Source organism: Morus notabilis, unplaced genomic scaffold, assembly GCF_000414095.1.
Source record: "Morus notabilis unplaced genomic scaffold, ASM41409v2 Scaffold1208, whole genome shotgun sequence".
NCBI classification, from domain to species: domain Eukaryota; kingdom Viridiplantae; phylum Streptophyta; class Magnoliopsida; order Rosales; family Moraceae; genus Morus; species Morus notabilis.
The window spans coordinates 36,117-51,766 of NW_010367235.1; the positions used below are offsets into that span (position 1 = coordinate 36,117).

General features: G+C 34.4%; 1 long non-coding RNA gene across 2 annotated transcripts; it reads left to right on the forward strand.

Annotated features, from left to right (window-relative positions):
• The first annotated feature begins 3,126 nt into the window (after nucleotides 1-3,126).
• On the forward strand, nucleotides 3,127-13,960 carry LOC112094288. 2 transcript variants are annotated; one of them, XR_002903461.1, is made up of 3 exons: nucleotides 3,127-3,330; nucleotides 3,688-3,867; nucleotides 13,726-13,960. It is a non-coding gene; the product is annotated as an uncharacterized LOC112094288 (long non-coding RNA). The 2 variants fall into 2 exon arrangements; XR_002903462.1 differs by lacking the exon at nucleotides 13,726-13,960 and adding an exon at nucleotides 5,134-5,196.
• The last annotated feature ends 1,690 nt before the right edge of the window (nucleotides 13,961-15,650 follow it).

Genomic DNA, 15,650 nt, shown 5'->3' on the forward strand with positions numbered 1-15,650 from the left:
TTCCCTTAGTGACTCGTTCGGCTTCTGGTATATCGTCGTCAGATTTTGCTTGGGGGGGGCGGATTTTTTGACCCCTATGAATTGGAGGGAAAATGCTTCCTTCAGCTCGTCCCAGCTTGAGATGGAGTTTGGCCTCAACGTCCGAAACCATCTTCGGGCCGAGTCCGTCAAATGGTTTCGAGAGGCTCGGCACATGATCCCCTCAGTGTACCCGTACAAGAGCATGTGCCCCGTGTACATCTCCAAATGGTCATCGGGATCTCCTCGTCCGTCATACGGTGGGATTGACGGTGACCTGTATTTATCGGGGAGAGGGGGCGCCATTATTTCTTCGGTAAATGGATGGTCATGTGTGCGGCTGGGCGTGATATCGACGTTTACCACCTCAGCCACACGACCTATATTCTTTTTCAGGCCCGCCACATCCCTTGTCAGTTTCTGCTCCAGGCTGGCCATACGTTCCATGATGGTGCGTGCTTCCTCTGTCGAAATGGCCGAGCCGGCTACTCTCGACGCCTCTGCCCTCTGAGCGTTGGGTCCGCCTCGGGCCTGGCCGCCTACCTGGACCGATCCCGAGTCTCCTGGCGGGTTTCCACTTGGATTCTGGGATAGCACCTCAGGGTTTCCTGGACCTCTCGATACCCAGTCTTCAGGAGCTCGGAGTCCGGCGGCCCCCAAACGGCTGCCGGGGGATTGGGAAGGCCGAGGCCTAGGAAGGCCCCGGTGATTCTCACTATCTCCGGTTCCTTCTTGGATATGTAGGTGGTCACCATAGTTCGGATCTCCAGTCACAGCAGGTCCCTGCGACCTCGGGGCGTCCTCTAATGGCGGCATGGATTTCCTTCCATCTAAGCGCTCCACCATGGTCATTAGCCCACGCACTAGCTCGGTTAGAGTGGTTAGTTGGGCAGGCATCTGCATCGGGTCCGGTCGTGGTGCGTCTGGAGGTGGGACTTCGTGTCCGACCGGGCGTAGATCTTCTTCCATCCCGATATTCCCTGGATGGACGGCGGTTTATAACTATGTTGTTGGGGGTCGAACGCTTTCGGTCCCCAGCGGAGTCGCCAATTGTTGATGGTCAAATTTCACCAACAAAAAATCGACCGGATTACCTCTTGGTTTCCCTTCGGATTACCGGCCTCGTGTGTGTAGTTTAACGTATGTGGATTTGTGGAACATGTGTGTGTTTGTAAGTTAACTAAATCATACACAGGCAAATGACACAAGGAGTTTTTATAGTGGTTCACTCTATAAAATGAGAGCTACATCCACAGTAATTTTTGTATATCTTTGTTGGAAGATCACAACTTACAATCATAATTCTTATTAAATTTGCTCTTCCCTTGTTATTCTCTCGAACCCCCTCCTTAATGGGGTCTTCCTCTTTTTATATTGGGCTTCCTTCGCTTAGGGGGTTTCCTTCATAGGTAGAAGCACTCAAGTGCTCTCCTTTGGTAGGCCCAAACGTAGCCCACTAATCAGCACTGTTCACTCAGCCAATTAGTCTCCCATTACGGCTCTGTGCTTCCCCGTAATACTTTTCTGTCCCCTGTTGGGGTGGTCTGACAACTTACAATTAATGCCTGCAGACCTCCTCCACTTCTACACGTAACCCGTTACGTCCTCTAAAGGACGTTCCCCTCGTCGTCAGCACTGCTCAGCTCAACCGCCTTCTTCGGTGGCCCTTTTTGCGGTCGAGAGATCTTCATCCCTTAATGTCGACGGCGCAATCAGTCGACGCTATAAGGGATCGTCGCCCGGACTTAGACTTCGCCCTTAGGCCTTCGCAGCGAAATAGGAGGGGTCCGTAAGCGTCGAGGGTTCCTTGCTTGGTGGGGATTTAGTCAAGACCGCGTGTCGCGATCTACTTCGTCCACGTGTCCGTCACATTTTCCCACACAATACCTTCTTTGTTTATGTCTTTTTAAGTTATGCATGACTTTTAAATATTATGGCATGTAAAATACTAATTTTACCTTTTTAAAATTTTACATGCGACTTGTACATCTCAAATTTATAAGTTTTTTAAGGAAGTTTGTCTAATGGATTAAATGCAACAATTTTATAAGCTGAGATAATTGATTATTCAAATTAAAAATTTAAGAAATAATTTATTAAATCACAACAAAATTAAAGGTAAGTGTGCTAAAAATCCTAATTAAGCTGAGCATTGTTGTTGACTTATTAGTGCTTTATTACAGCATTTTTACGGTCACAAAACCATTATTCCAGCAGCACCAAACACTCCAATTGTAGTTGGCATTACTTTATTATTTATCATTTCCACACACGCATTAGAGTTAAAAGAAAAATAGTACGCGCTGATGACCCGCCAAACAAGGTGAGCCACGTGACGAGGTCGTTTGCCATTGGTCTAAAGTCCTTTTGTTTTGCTGACAACGTCCTATGTGCTGTCACTGATTATTGGTCTTTTACGCAAGTCATTGTACGATGATTTTGACATGTTGCACATGACAACATAACTTTTTTATTTTTCTTTTTTGAAAATATAGAGAGACGTTTTGATAATTAATTAAAGTTATTGAAGCCTCGTTCACTCTGCGGATTTAAGTTTTCAATTCGAGTTGAGATGTGATATTTTCTGAGAGTTTTTTACTGTAGCAGAAAAAATTAGATATGACATTTTATGAGAGTTTTTTACTATAAAAACTTAAAATTAAAAACTCAAATCAGTGAAATGAACGAGATCTGAGTTATATTTATTTTTAATTTAAATATATTTTTTATAAAAAAAATATTATAATAAATTATAAAATATAATATAAATTATAGTATAAATCCTCCCATCCTCACTTGTATTACTTCCTTCGTTTATGCCTTTTCAAGAGCTCTGTATGACTTTTAAAAAAAGAAATATTATGTAAATATTTTAATCACTTTATTCGTTAAAATACAATATTAATAAGACTTTTAAAATCTATTTTATTACTGCATTTTCCTTTCTCCCTCCTTTTGTACAGATGTCATTCTCAGTTTTACCAAATCAAGATAAGCAATAAATTAGACACCACTAATGTAACATTTCCTTTTTTGTTTCTTTGTATTTTATTTTACTCCCTTTTTTTCTTTTCCATTTTTTTGTGGTTTCTTTTTTTGGTGCGGGTAAGACCCTTGACGGATATAGACAAAGAGAATAATTGGCAAATATCTATAGATGAAGTGAATAAAAGAAAGGAAAAATGGAAGACTTGGTGGTCTGAAGAATAAAGATATATTCAAGAAAAGTCTCTCCTTGCATTCCACGCTCTGTGAGATCCTCTAGGGTTTCTGAGAAATCCCTCATTTATTTCCCATTTTTGCACCGTTCCCGTATGTAGTTCTTCTTCCTCTTTCTACAAATACAAACTCAGTTTTTTTTTTCTCTGATTTCTTTTTCTTGTTTTGGAAAAGAAATTTGATATCTTTTTTAGGGGGGTTTTTTTTGGCTGTTCGGAGGATTTTTTTAGCATATATAGAAAAAAAATTATGCCTGTAATATACTTTTATTTTTGTGATATTTTTGGTCGTCACTGTTCTTACAAAATCGATCGTACGTCTTCTCTCCACAGAGCTCCATAGTTAAACTTCAAATCTGTCAACGCCAGAATCTTTCATGTTTTCTTCTAGGTATTTTGATGGAAACCTTGTACACTTATTACATTTTCATACCAATTTCGTTTTTGTCAGATTTTCATACCAAATTCAGATGAGAAGGATCGAGAATGACACAAACAGGCAAGTGACTTTCTCGAAGAGAGGAAATGGGTTGTTGAAGAAGGCTCACGAGCTCTCGGTTCTCTGCGATGTCGAGGTTGCGGTGATCATCTTCTCTCAGAAAGGCAGGCTCTATGAGTTCTCAAGCACCGAGTATGTGCTCATTTCTTTTTACTTTTATTTTTTTTGTTCTTTTCCAGGAATGAGTCACGAAACCCATGTTTCTTTTTCGAGTACTTATATGTTTATTGCTTCTTAACAAGTAAACATTAACTTCGTACTATGAAAATTTTGTCCCATAATTAAAAGAAACAGGTTTATATAATTGCTATTTGCCGTTCTTGTTGTTTGCTATATGGTATGGGTTAATGCACTGATCATGGTGGAGTTTAGTGTGTGTATATGTGTATATATACACGTGTGTGTGTTTGTATCTGTAAATTTTGTTTGACGGGTACCTAGCTCTTCAATACCATGTAGATTCTGCAAAATGATCCTTGCCCATTTGCTTATATATAATATTTAAGGCTTGTTCTTTTAGAGTTTAACTTGAGTATAATTTTTCAGTTGAATTTAAATTATAACTTGAGTTGAACTTGTAATTTGAGTTTGTGTTTGGTTATATATATTTGAGTTATGGTTTGAGATAAGAATCTTTTTGAATTTGTGTTTGAGTGAGTCAAAACTTGAATTTGTATTTAGATAGTATTTTATTAAAAACTCAATGCTGATGAAAATTTTTAATATGGTATATGGATCGGGTTTTATTCGTCTTTTCGTTGTCAACACATAGAAAAAAAAACCATCTCAATCAGAATTAAAACGAAAAAGTTATAGCATTTTTAAGAATAGAAAAAATACTGTTTATTAATTTGACTTCGAGTTTCTGAACTCAAATTGAAGGAAAAATTTGAACTCGAGTTTTAGTCTTAAATTCGAATTTAAACTCAAATTTAAACTCAAATTTAAACTTAAAATAATATAAACTCAAATAAAATTATAACTCGAGTTACTTTTTTTTAAATTTTTTACTCTAAACAACGAGCCCTTAGTTTTTCCCTTCTCTTCAAGTACTTGAAAATATCACCAAAACTAGTACTGCCTAGCAGTTGTGTTGTACCTGAAGATGCTTTTGGGTTGATCTTCTTGAAAAAATATCTTGATAGATTTTCTCTATTTCATTTCAAGTACTAATCACTTGATCTAATGCTTGTCAGATCATAAATCCGCTCGTCAAGTGCACCGTGTATCAATTGTTGCCCTTTGATCCTGGGGACCTAGCCATTTATTTTATATATATATATATATATGTGTGTATATATATATGCCCTACAAAAGTTGCAATTACATCACGAATGACTATTATAAGTACTTGCGTGATACGAGTTTTCTGATTGGAGATATTTCTTCTTCTTTCAGTATCTTGGCGTACGTACGTTTAAAAGTCATTGAGAATCTAGAAGGGAGTCTCATCATAGGTCAAAAAATCGTAATAATTACCAGGAGGTAAAAGGTGGTTTTTAACAAACATTGAATTCCGATCTATATATGTTGCTAGTTAATTTTATAATATAAGATTTCTACGCTGATATTTATTAGTTGTCTACGCTGTTCATATGGGAGGTGGCTGAGATTTTATGGAACTTTGGTTAACTTTCTGATTGTGATGCTTGTTAAAATGCCAATTAGAGTTTGTTATGTGGAGTCTATGTATGTTTCAGCTTTTGCTGGCAAACCATCTGACGAAACTTATACCTCACTTAAAATGAAGGATTAATATATATGAGTTGGTTAGTTGTTAATTAGTACAGCCGAAGCTTATAAAAGTCGTCTTTATATGCAAGAGCAAGAGAAATTTCCTGTGTATACTATCCTTGAAACTAACCTTTAATGAAAATACATGAAACTTGTTATGAGAATTATAGACTACTAAACTCTAGAACTTTCTATACCCTAAAGCTCATACTTGCACGATCAACACCTTGGCCCCAAGAAAGTTAGTTATGATCACAAAAAATCACACTACAAAAACTTTTTTTTTTTTTTTTTTTTTTTTTTTTTTTTTTTTTTTTTTCTTATCATGGTTACTTCGAGCTTCATGTGCTTGAATTCGGAGCTATAACTGTGCAATGCATGGCCTCACATAACTATTAATGGAACCAAGGAGTACTAAAACATCATTTATTTATCAACTTGTGACTTAGGGTCTTTCATGTTGTATTGTGTATTATTATTTAAACAGAAAATTAGATAGTAGAGTTCACAGGTCAAACTGTGAATACAGAGAGTGATAAAGAGAGTATCTTTTAAAGTTACAAAAAGTAGTAAGAGTATTTCTCTGTACTTTTATAAGTGAATGCTATTTGGAGCACGGTTATATTTGGATCCCATTGGATTGGCCTTGTTTCTGTTATCGGAGGAGTAACATCTAGATAGCATTTGTAACATGATACTAAAGATCTATTTAAACACTATAACATCTAGATAGCATTTGTAACAAGATACTAGATAGCATTTGTAACTACTAAAGAACTATTTAAACTCTATAGTGAGTTTTGTGTGTGTGTGTGTCCCATTGGACTGGCCTTGTTTCTGTTATCGGAGTAGCAGCATCTAGATAGCATTTGTAACATGATACCAAAGATCTGTTATCGGAGTTTTGTGTGTGTGTGTGAATAGAGCGCCGGGTTTACATGAAATCCTTTGAAAACGAAAAAATTTATGCTTTCAGCTTTAACTAATTATATATGTACTTTTAGGAATGTTCACCATACCATAATGAAAAGTAATAGGAAAATATATAAACGTAAAAAGCGAAGAAAAGAAATGAGAATCAGGATTATTGATTTTCTATCTAGCTTATTTATTTGAAAAAGGATTCTAAAGAATAATTCTCTTTTTAGTGTTTACTAAAGTTGGAGATAGAAATCTTATCAATTCAATAAATAAAATTACCTTCTTTGTGATTGAATAATCAATGACTCGATAAAGGCCTATTATTAAATTCAACAATTATTCAAAGTAACCTAGATTAAAAACTACCAAAGTGGAGTTAGGATTGACATTCCTTGCGTCATGTGTGCGTCACTGAGTTCTTATTCCTGATTTTTTATGTATCGACATGTGTAGTTACTAAGTTGGTAAAGAGAACCACTACTCTTATTTCTTTTCCGTTCATTTGAAATTAACATACCCTTAAAAGATTGTGTAAAGATATGTCATTTTCAAATATATTCTGAGCAAGTAGATATTTTCCATGTAATTAGTTGTGGTTAAAAGGTTCATTTGGATCATGATGATTCCTCTTCTTGGCATATACATCTTAGTAATTCATGCTACTAGAAGTAAAAGTGAAAAACTTGTAACTAATGAAAATTATATCAATCTATTATGTATAGACATGTTTAGTTGCAAAGTTGGTAAAGAGAAACACTGCTCTTATTTCCTTTCCGTTCATTTGAAGTTAACATACCCCTAACCGATTGAGTAAAGATCTGTCGTTTTCAAATATATTCCGAGAAAGTAATCTTTAATTAGATATTTTTCATGTAATTAGTGGTGGTTAAAAGGTACATTTGGATCATGATGATTCACCTTTTTGGCATAGACATGTTAGAGATTCATGCTATTAGAAGTAAAAGTGAAAAACTTGTAACTGAGGACAATTACATCAATCTATTATGTATAGACATGTGTAGCTGCGAAGTTGGTAAAGAGCAACACTGCTCTTATTTCCTTTCCAATCATTTGAAGTTAACATACCCTTAAACGATTGAGTAAAGATCTGTCCTTTTTAAATATATTCCAAGAAAATAAACTTAAATTAGATATTTTCGATGTAATTAGTTGTGGTTAAAAGATTCATTTGGATCATGATGATTCACCTTCTTGGCATATACATGTTAGAGATTCATGCTATTAGAAGTAAAAGTGAAAAACTTATAACTAAGGACAATTATATCTATCTATTATGTATAGACATGTGTAGTTGCTACGTTGGTAAATAGAAACAATGCTCTTATTTCTTTTCCGTTCATTTGAAGTTAATATACCCTTAAACGATTGAGTAAAGATCTGTCGTTTTCAAATATATTCCGAGAAAGTAATCTTAAATTAGATATTGTTCATGTAATTAGTTGTGGTTAAAAGGTTCATTTGGATCATGATGATTCACCTTCTTGGCATACACATGTTAGAGATTCATTCTATTGGAAGTAAAAGTGAAAAACTTGTAACTGAGGACAATTATATCAATCTATTATGTATGGACATGTGTAGCTGCGAAGTTGGTAAAGAGAAACACTGCTCTTATTTCCTTTCCGTTCATTTGAAGTTAACATACCCTTAAACGATTTAGTAAAGATCTGTCCTTTTTAAATATATTCCAAGAAAATAATCTTAAATTAGATATTTTCTATGTAATATTAGCTGTGGTTAAAAGGTTCATTTGGATCATGATGATTCACCTTATTGGCATATACATGTTAGAGAGTCATGCTACTAGAAATAAAAGTGGAAAACTTGTGACCAAGGAAACTTATATCAATCTATTATGTATAGACATGTGTAGTTGCTAAGTTGGTAAAGAGAAACACTATTCTTATTTTCTTTCCGTTCATTTGAAGTTAACATACCCTTAAACGATTGAGTAAAGATTTGTGTTTTCAAATATATTCCGAGAAAGTAATCTTAAATTAGATATTTTTCATGTAATTAGTTGTGATTAAAAGGTTCATTTGGATCATAATGATTCACCTTCTTGGCATATACATGTTAGAGATTCGTGCTACTAGAAGTAAAATTGGAAAACATGTAACTAAGGACAATTATATCAATCTATTATGTATAGACATGTGTAGTTGCTAAGTTGGTAAAGAGAAACACTATTCTTATTTCCTTTTCGCTCATTTGAAGTTAACACTCCCTTAAACGATTGAGTAAAGATCTGTCCTTTTAAAATATATTCCGAGAAAGTAATCTTAAATTATATATTTTCCATGTAATTAATTGTGGTTAAAAGGTTCATTTGGATCATGATGATTCACCTTCTTGGCATATACATGTTAGAGATTCATGCTATTAGAAGTAAAAGTGGAAAATTTATAACTAAGGACAATTCTATCAATCTATTATTTATAGACATGTGTAGTTGCTAAGTTGGTGTAGAGAAACACTATTATTTCTCTTCCGTTCATTTGAAGTTAACATACCCTTAAACGATTGAGTAAAGATTTGTGCTTTTCAAATATATTCCGAGAAAGTAATCAGAAATTGGATATTTTTCATGTAATTAGTTGTGGTTAAAAGGTTCCTTTGGATCATGATGATTCACCTTCTTGGCATATACATGTTATAGATTCATGCTATTAGAAGTAATAGTACTGGAAAACTTGTAATTAAGGACAATTATATCAATCTATTATGTATAGACATGTGTAGTTGCTAAGTTGGTAAAGGGAAACGCTACTCTTATTTCTTTTCTGTTCATTTGATGTTAACATATCCTTAAACGATTGAGTAAAGATCTGTCCTTTTCATATATTCCGAGAAAGTAATCTTAAATTGGACATTTTTCATGTAATTAGTTGTGGTTAAAAGGTTCCTTTAAATCATGCTGATTCACCTTCTTAGCATATACATGTTAGAGATTCATGCTATTAGAAGTAAGAGTGGAAAACTTTTAACTAAGGACAATTATATCAATCTATTATGAATTTTCATGATAAATATGTTTACTAATCTCTGTCTATTACACTTGTCAGTGGAAAAAATTTAATTGTGTACCAACCTTATCGGTAAGAGTGTTAATTCGACGGACTATTGTCAGATTTTGTTTCTATTCTTGCAAGAATTAAGTTCCATTCTCCGCGAACTGTGAAAACCAAAGTCTCACTTAATCCACTTTTGTTAGATTTTCGATGTTAAATATCACGTCTTAGTTATATAAGGGGGCAAAATGGCAAAGCCAGTTTTTGAGGGATTGTGGTGGTTGGTTCCCTCTGTCCTCTTCGATGAAATAAAAGAAAGCCCTAGTCTTAATCAAAAACTTAAACCAGCGCCAAAAAAAAAAAAAGTGAAAAAAATACGAAGTTGTGCTATGTTGAAGAACTCTGGTCCAACTCTGACACTGGAAGAAGAAAAGGCTTTTGATTAACAGCTTTGAACTAGACTTTCGTTTTCTTAGTTTTATTTGTTCTTAAACTAGAGTTTTATTTGCGCAGTTTGCTTGTATTTTATTTCCAGTTGCTTGTTGGTGTTTGTTAATCTGTGCGTTGTTGTTGTTGTTGTTTCTTCTTGGAAGTGATTTTGATTCTTTGTCTGGGGCTGCAGCTTTAGTTGTTAATATGTTGGAGTAGTTGTTTTTCCTACTCCTCTTTTGTAGCTTATTTTCCTCTTTAATGAAGCTCATTTCAGCTAAGGAAAAAAAAAGAAAAAAAAAAGAAGCTTCGAATGAAAAATGCTTGAATTGATTAGGAAACAATTTAGCATAAGGAACTTTTTTTTTGGAACTTTGTTTGAATTGATTAGAAAACAAGCTGCGCTTCACAAGAAAAGACTTGTGATGAAAAGATTGTGTGGGAACTTTCTGTCTCCTTTTGTTTTGTTTTGTTTTATGTTTTTTCTTTTTTGTCATTATTTTTATAGCTGCCTATTACCAACAACTTGTTTGATTGTTTGCTTTGCTACAATATAATTTTTAAAATGTCTAGCACTTTGAAACTGTTGAGAAGATGGCATGACACTTTTGATTGTCATGTGAATTATTTTGAGGATGCGATGAAATTTCAAATGGAACGAATTCTTAAAGTGAAAAGAACTTTTTCTTATTTTAAAAGGTTTTATTGAAAGAAGGGTGAAGAACGATAATTTGGAAGAGTCAATTTAGATAACCCCATTAACATCCTCATAGAGTGCCAAATGTCCAAAATTTAGATGAAATGAGACGTTTCCATAGTTTGAGAGGAATGGAAGCTACAAATGCAAGTTCAAGGACTAAAGTGAGATTTTGGTCAAGTGGATGAAAATTTTTTAAAAATTTGTCCTTTATTCCTATTGTTCACTTTTTTCTCCTTCCCTTTTCTCTTTCATGCTTCAAATTTAGGCTAAAGTCTTAACTTTGAGCAACTTTCTCACTGATTTATTTTCTTTTGTTTTTGTTTCAACCCTCTCAAAGATACTTCATATATTCATTTCGTCTCAGTATTTGAGCAACTAGCTGGTTAAAAATCAACAATATCTGCATGGCTAGTTTCATGCTCAATTATGAGAGTGTGCCTGTTCATGCTCAATTATCTAATCCTTAGTATAATATGTTCTAGTTTTCTTTTTCTAATCCTTGGTAATGTACTATTGTATATTTCTCTTTAAAATTAGTGAAGCAGTCGTAGTTTTGCGTGAAGTTGATTAATACGTTATAACTTGTTAGTCTATGGCCTTACTGCTAATTGGCAGTAAGTTGTGCATGCACTATGTTTTTGCAATACGTCTATAATTATATGAAACTGCATATGTAACGTTACTATTGCAGCATCTCCAATGTTAAATTAGTGTGGTAATGTCAAATTTTCGTATTCCCATGCAATTTTATTTTTATGCTAAATTAGTAAATTAGTGTGGTAATGTCAAATTTTCTCTTTCATGCTTCAAATGTATGTTTCAGCTTGTGCATGCACTATGTTTTGCGTGAAGTTGAAGAATCATATTGATGCTCAACCTTCCACTTCAAGTGACAGATTGATTGTCATTCACAATGCCCCTCAAGTGCAAATGGGTATTAGACAACTAATCGATGAAGTTCCACAAGTTGTTGATGATAATCTAGTAGATCAAGATGTTCAAGAACTGCCAGAAGTTGTTGAACAACCGGTCGAGCAACATGATCCCCAGGGTAATGTTGAAACGACATTAAGGAGATCTACTAGAACAAGAAAATCAGCAATACCTAGTGATTACATTGTGTATCTGCAAGAATCGGACTACAACATTGGAGCCGAAAATGATCCTGAAATGTTTTCACAAGCTATGAGTTGCAAAGAATCAAATTTATGGTATGATGCCATGAAAGATGAGATGAATTCTATGGCATCTAACGGGGTCTGGGATCTTGTTGAGTTGCCTAATGGTGCAAAAGCCATAGGATGTAAATGGGTTTTTAAAACAAAGAAAGACTCATTAGGCAACATTGAAAGATATAAAGCAAGACTCATTGCCAAAGGATTCACTCAAAAGGAAGGAATTGATTACAAGGAGGCATTCTCTCCTGTATCTAAGGAAGATTCACTTCGTATCATTATGGCATTAGTTGCACATTTTGACTTAGAGTTGCAACAAATGGATGTGAAAATGACTTTTCTCAATGGAGAATTAGAGGAAGAGGTTTACATGAAACAACCAGAAGGATTCTCCTGAGTTGCAACAAATGGATGTGAAAACGACTTTTCTCAATGGAGAATTAGAGGAAGAGGTTTACATGAAACAACCAGAAGGATTCTCCTCTAGTAAAGGTGAGCAATTGGTTTGCAAGCTTAAGAAATCCATATATGGATTGAAACAAGCCTCCTGGCAATGGTATTTGAAATTTCATGATGTTATCTCCTCATTTGGATTTGTAGAAAACATTATGGATAAATGTATATACCAGAAGGTTAGTGGGAGTAAGATTTGTTTCCTTATCTTGTATGTGGATGATATTTTACTTGCAACCAATGATAGGGGTTTGCTATATGAGGTGAAACAATTCCTCTCTGAAAACTTTGATATGAAGGATTTGGGTGATGCATCTTATGTCATTGGCATTAAGATACATAGAGACAGATTTCGAGGAATTTTGGGTTTGTCTCAAGAGACCTATATCAACAAAGTTTTAGAGAGATTTCGGATGAAAGATTGTTCACCAAGTGTAGCTCCCATTGTGAAGGGTGAAAGATTCAATTTGAATCAATGCCCTAAAAATGAACTTGAAAGGGAACAAATGAAGAACATTCCTTATGCTTCAGTTGTTGGAAGCTTGATGTATGCTCAGGTCTGCACAAGACCTGACATTGCATTTGCTGTGGGGATGTTAGGCAGATATCAGAGTAATCCAGGTATGGACCACTGGAAAGCTGCAAAGAAAGTGTTGAGGTACCTTCAAGGGACCAAGGATTACATGCTTATGTACAGACGGACTGATAGTTTGGAAGTGATTGGCTACTCTGATTCAGACTTCGCTGGCTGTGTTGATTCACGAAAATCAACATCAGGATACATATTTATGTTTGCTGGTGGAGCTGTATCTTGGAGAAGCGCAAAGCAGACCTTGACTGCAACTTCCACTATGGAGGCTGAGTTCGTTTCTTGTTTTGAGGCTACTTCGCATGGTGTATGGATGAAGAGTTTCATTTATGGGCTTGGAATTGTGGATTCAATTTCTAGGCCATTGTAGATATATTGTGACAATTCAGCTGCAGTTTTCATGGCTAAGAATAACAAAAGTGGTAGTCGAAGCAAGCACATCGACGTCAAGTATCTAGCCATAAGGGAACGTGTTAAAGAAAAAACAGTGGCTATTGAACACGTTAGCACTGAATTGATGATTGCTGATCCTTTAACAAAAGGCATGCCACCATTGAAATTTAAGGATCATGTAGATAGAATGAGACTTGGTTCCTTTATGTGATTTTCGTTGTAAGAACGAATGTTATTTTCAATGAAACTCTAATTGTGATGTTTTCTCATATTTGTTTTTTCTAGTGTACACATTTATTTTGAGAAATAACATTATTGTTTGGACCTGGAATAAACGGTTTATTCATTAAGTTGTATGGGCTAGTGTTTAAGAGACATGATGCATTGTGATACATGGAAGATAATACTCATTTTAAGAGGATCTATCGCCATGATTCATGTATTTTGTTTCTTATTGAGATAAATGATGGAATATATGGACCAAGTGGGAGAATGTAAGATTTTTTCCTTTAATATTAGGAAACTAACTTACCGTTATAGTGGCCCATATCTTCCACTTTGTAGGGACGCGAATAACGTTCGAAAACCGTCCATAACCGCTGCCCACGTGTTGTGCATGATTAAGAATACTCTGTGATGGACAGAGTATATATATATATATACGAGTGCATTTCCTTCCGGTTGGTCCCTAAGCCTTTCAATCTTATTCAGTAAAATACACCATCTATTTGAGATTGAGTGAGGATTAGAAGCGCCAAATCCGAGTTAAATATCTGTCGAGCGTAAGAAGTTATCAATGGCCGGAGGTATGCTTTCAATTCGATTCTATTCCGCAATATTGATCTAAATGCTATTGAGTTTCTTAGAAGCATGTTTAGATCGTTTAAGATTTAGTTTACAGAACTTTGTTTGAATGGATTAGAAAACAAGCTGCGCATCACAAGAAAAGACTTGTGATGAAAAGATTGTGTGGGAACTTTCTTTGTCTCCTTTTGTTTTGTTTTATGTTTTTCTTTTTTGTCATTATTTTTATAGCTGCCTATTATCAACAACTTGTTTGATTGTTTGCTTTGCTACAATATAATTTTTAAAATGTCTAGCACTTTGAAACTGTTGAGAAGATGGCATGACACTTTTGATTGTCATGTGAATTATTTTGAGGATGCGATGAAATTTCAAATGGAACGAGTTCTTAAAGTGAAAGGAACTTTTTCTTATTTTAAAAGGTTTTATTGAAAGAAGGGTGAAGAACGATAATTTGGAAGAGTCAATTTAGATAACCCCATTAACATCCTCATAGAGTGCCAAATGTCCAAAATTTAGATGAAATGAGACGTTTCCATAGTTTGAGAGGAATGGAAGCTACAAATGCAAGTTCAAGGACTAAAGTGAGATTTTAGTCAAGTGGATGAATTTTTTTTTTTTTTAAATTTGTCCTTTATTCCTATTGTTCACTTTTTTCTCCTTCCCTTTTCTCTTTCATGCTTCAAATTTAGGCTAAAGTCTTAACTTTGAGCAACTTTCTCACTGATTTATTTTCTTTTGTTTTTGTTTCAACCCTCTCAAAGATACTTCGTATATTCATTTCGTCTCAGTATTTGAGCAACTAGCTGGTTAAAAATCAACAATATCTGCATGGCTAGTTTCATGCTCAATTATGAGAGTGTGCCTATTCATGCTCAATTATCTAATCCTTAGTATAATATGTTCTAGTTTTCTTTTTCTAATCCTTGGTAATGTACTATTGTATATTTCTCTTTAAAATTAGTGAAGCAGTCGTAGTTTTGCGTGAAGTTGATTAATACGTTATAACTTGTTAGTCTATGGCCTTACTGCTAATTGGCAGTAAGTTGTGCATGCACTATGTTTTTGCAATACGTCTATAATTATATGAAACTGCATATGTAACGTTACTATTGCAGCATCTCCAATGTTAAATTAGTGTGGTAATGTCAAATTTTCGTATTCCCATGCAATTTTATTTTTATGCTAAATTAGTAAATTTGACATATGGTATCCACCAAGTATAGCATATGCCAAATATTTGTACTTGATTGTTATTAGTTGGAAATTTTAATAATTACAACATCAGAATTTTCAAATTAATTTAAAATTAAAAGTTTATTTTTATAACTTTCAAAACTTAATAATTATGAGAAAATGTAGATTTAGCATTTGAAATAGCATTATGCACTAAAGTATGAATAAAAATAACACATCAAGCATTTAATTTTCAGTCTTTTGATGCCAAATATGTCGTTGACAATAGCATTTAGATTTAAGATCGTCTAAATTAACTAATTGGAAACTATCTCGGCACTATTGATCTATTTCCATATTGTTAAACATGGACAATCAAGGAATTTTCTCAATGATAAGATTTGTTCTAATCATTAAGAAAATGTAGATTATGAGAAAATTAAGTTATAATTGTCTTGATTATGATAAAATGTAGATTTAGCATTTGAAATAGCATTATGCACTATAGT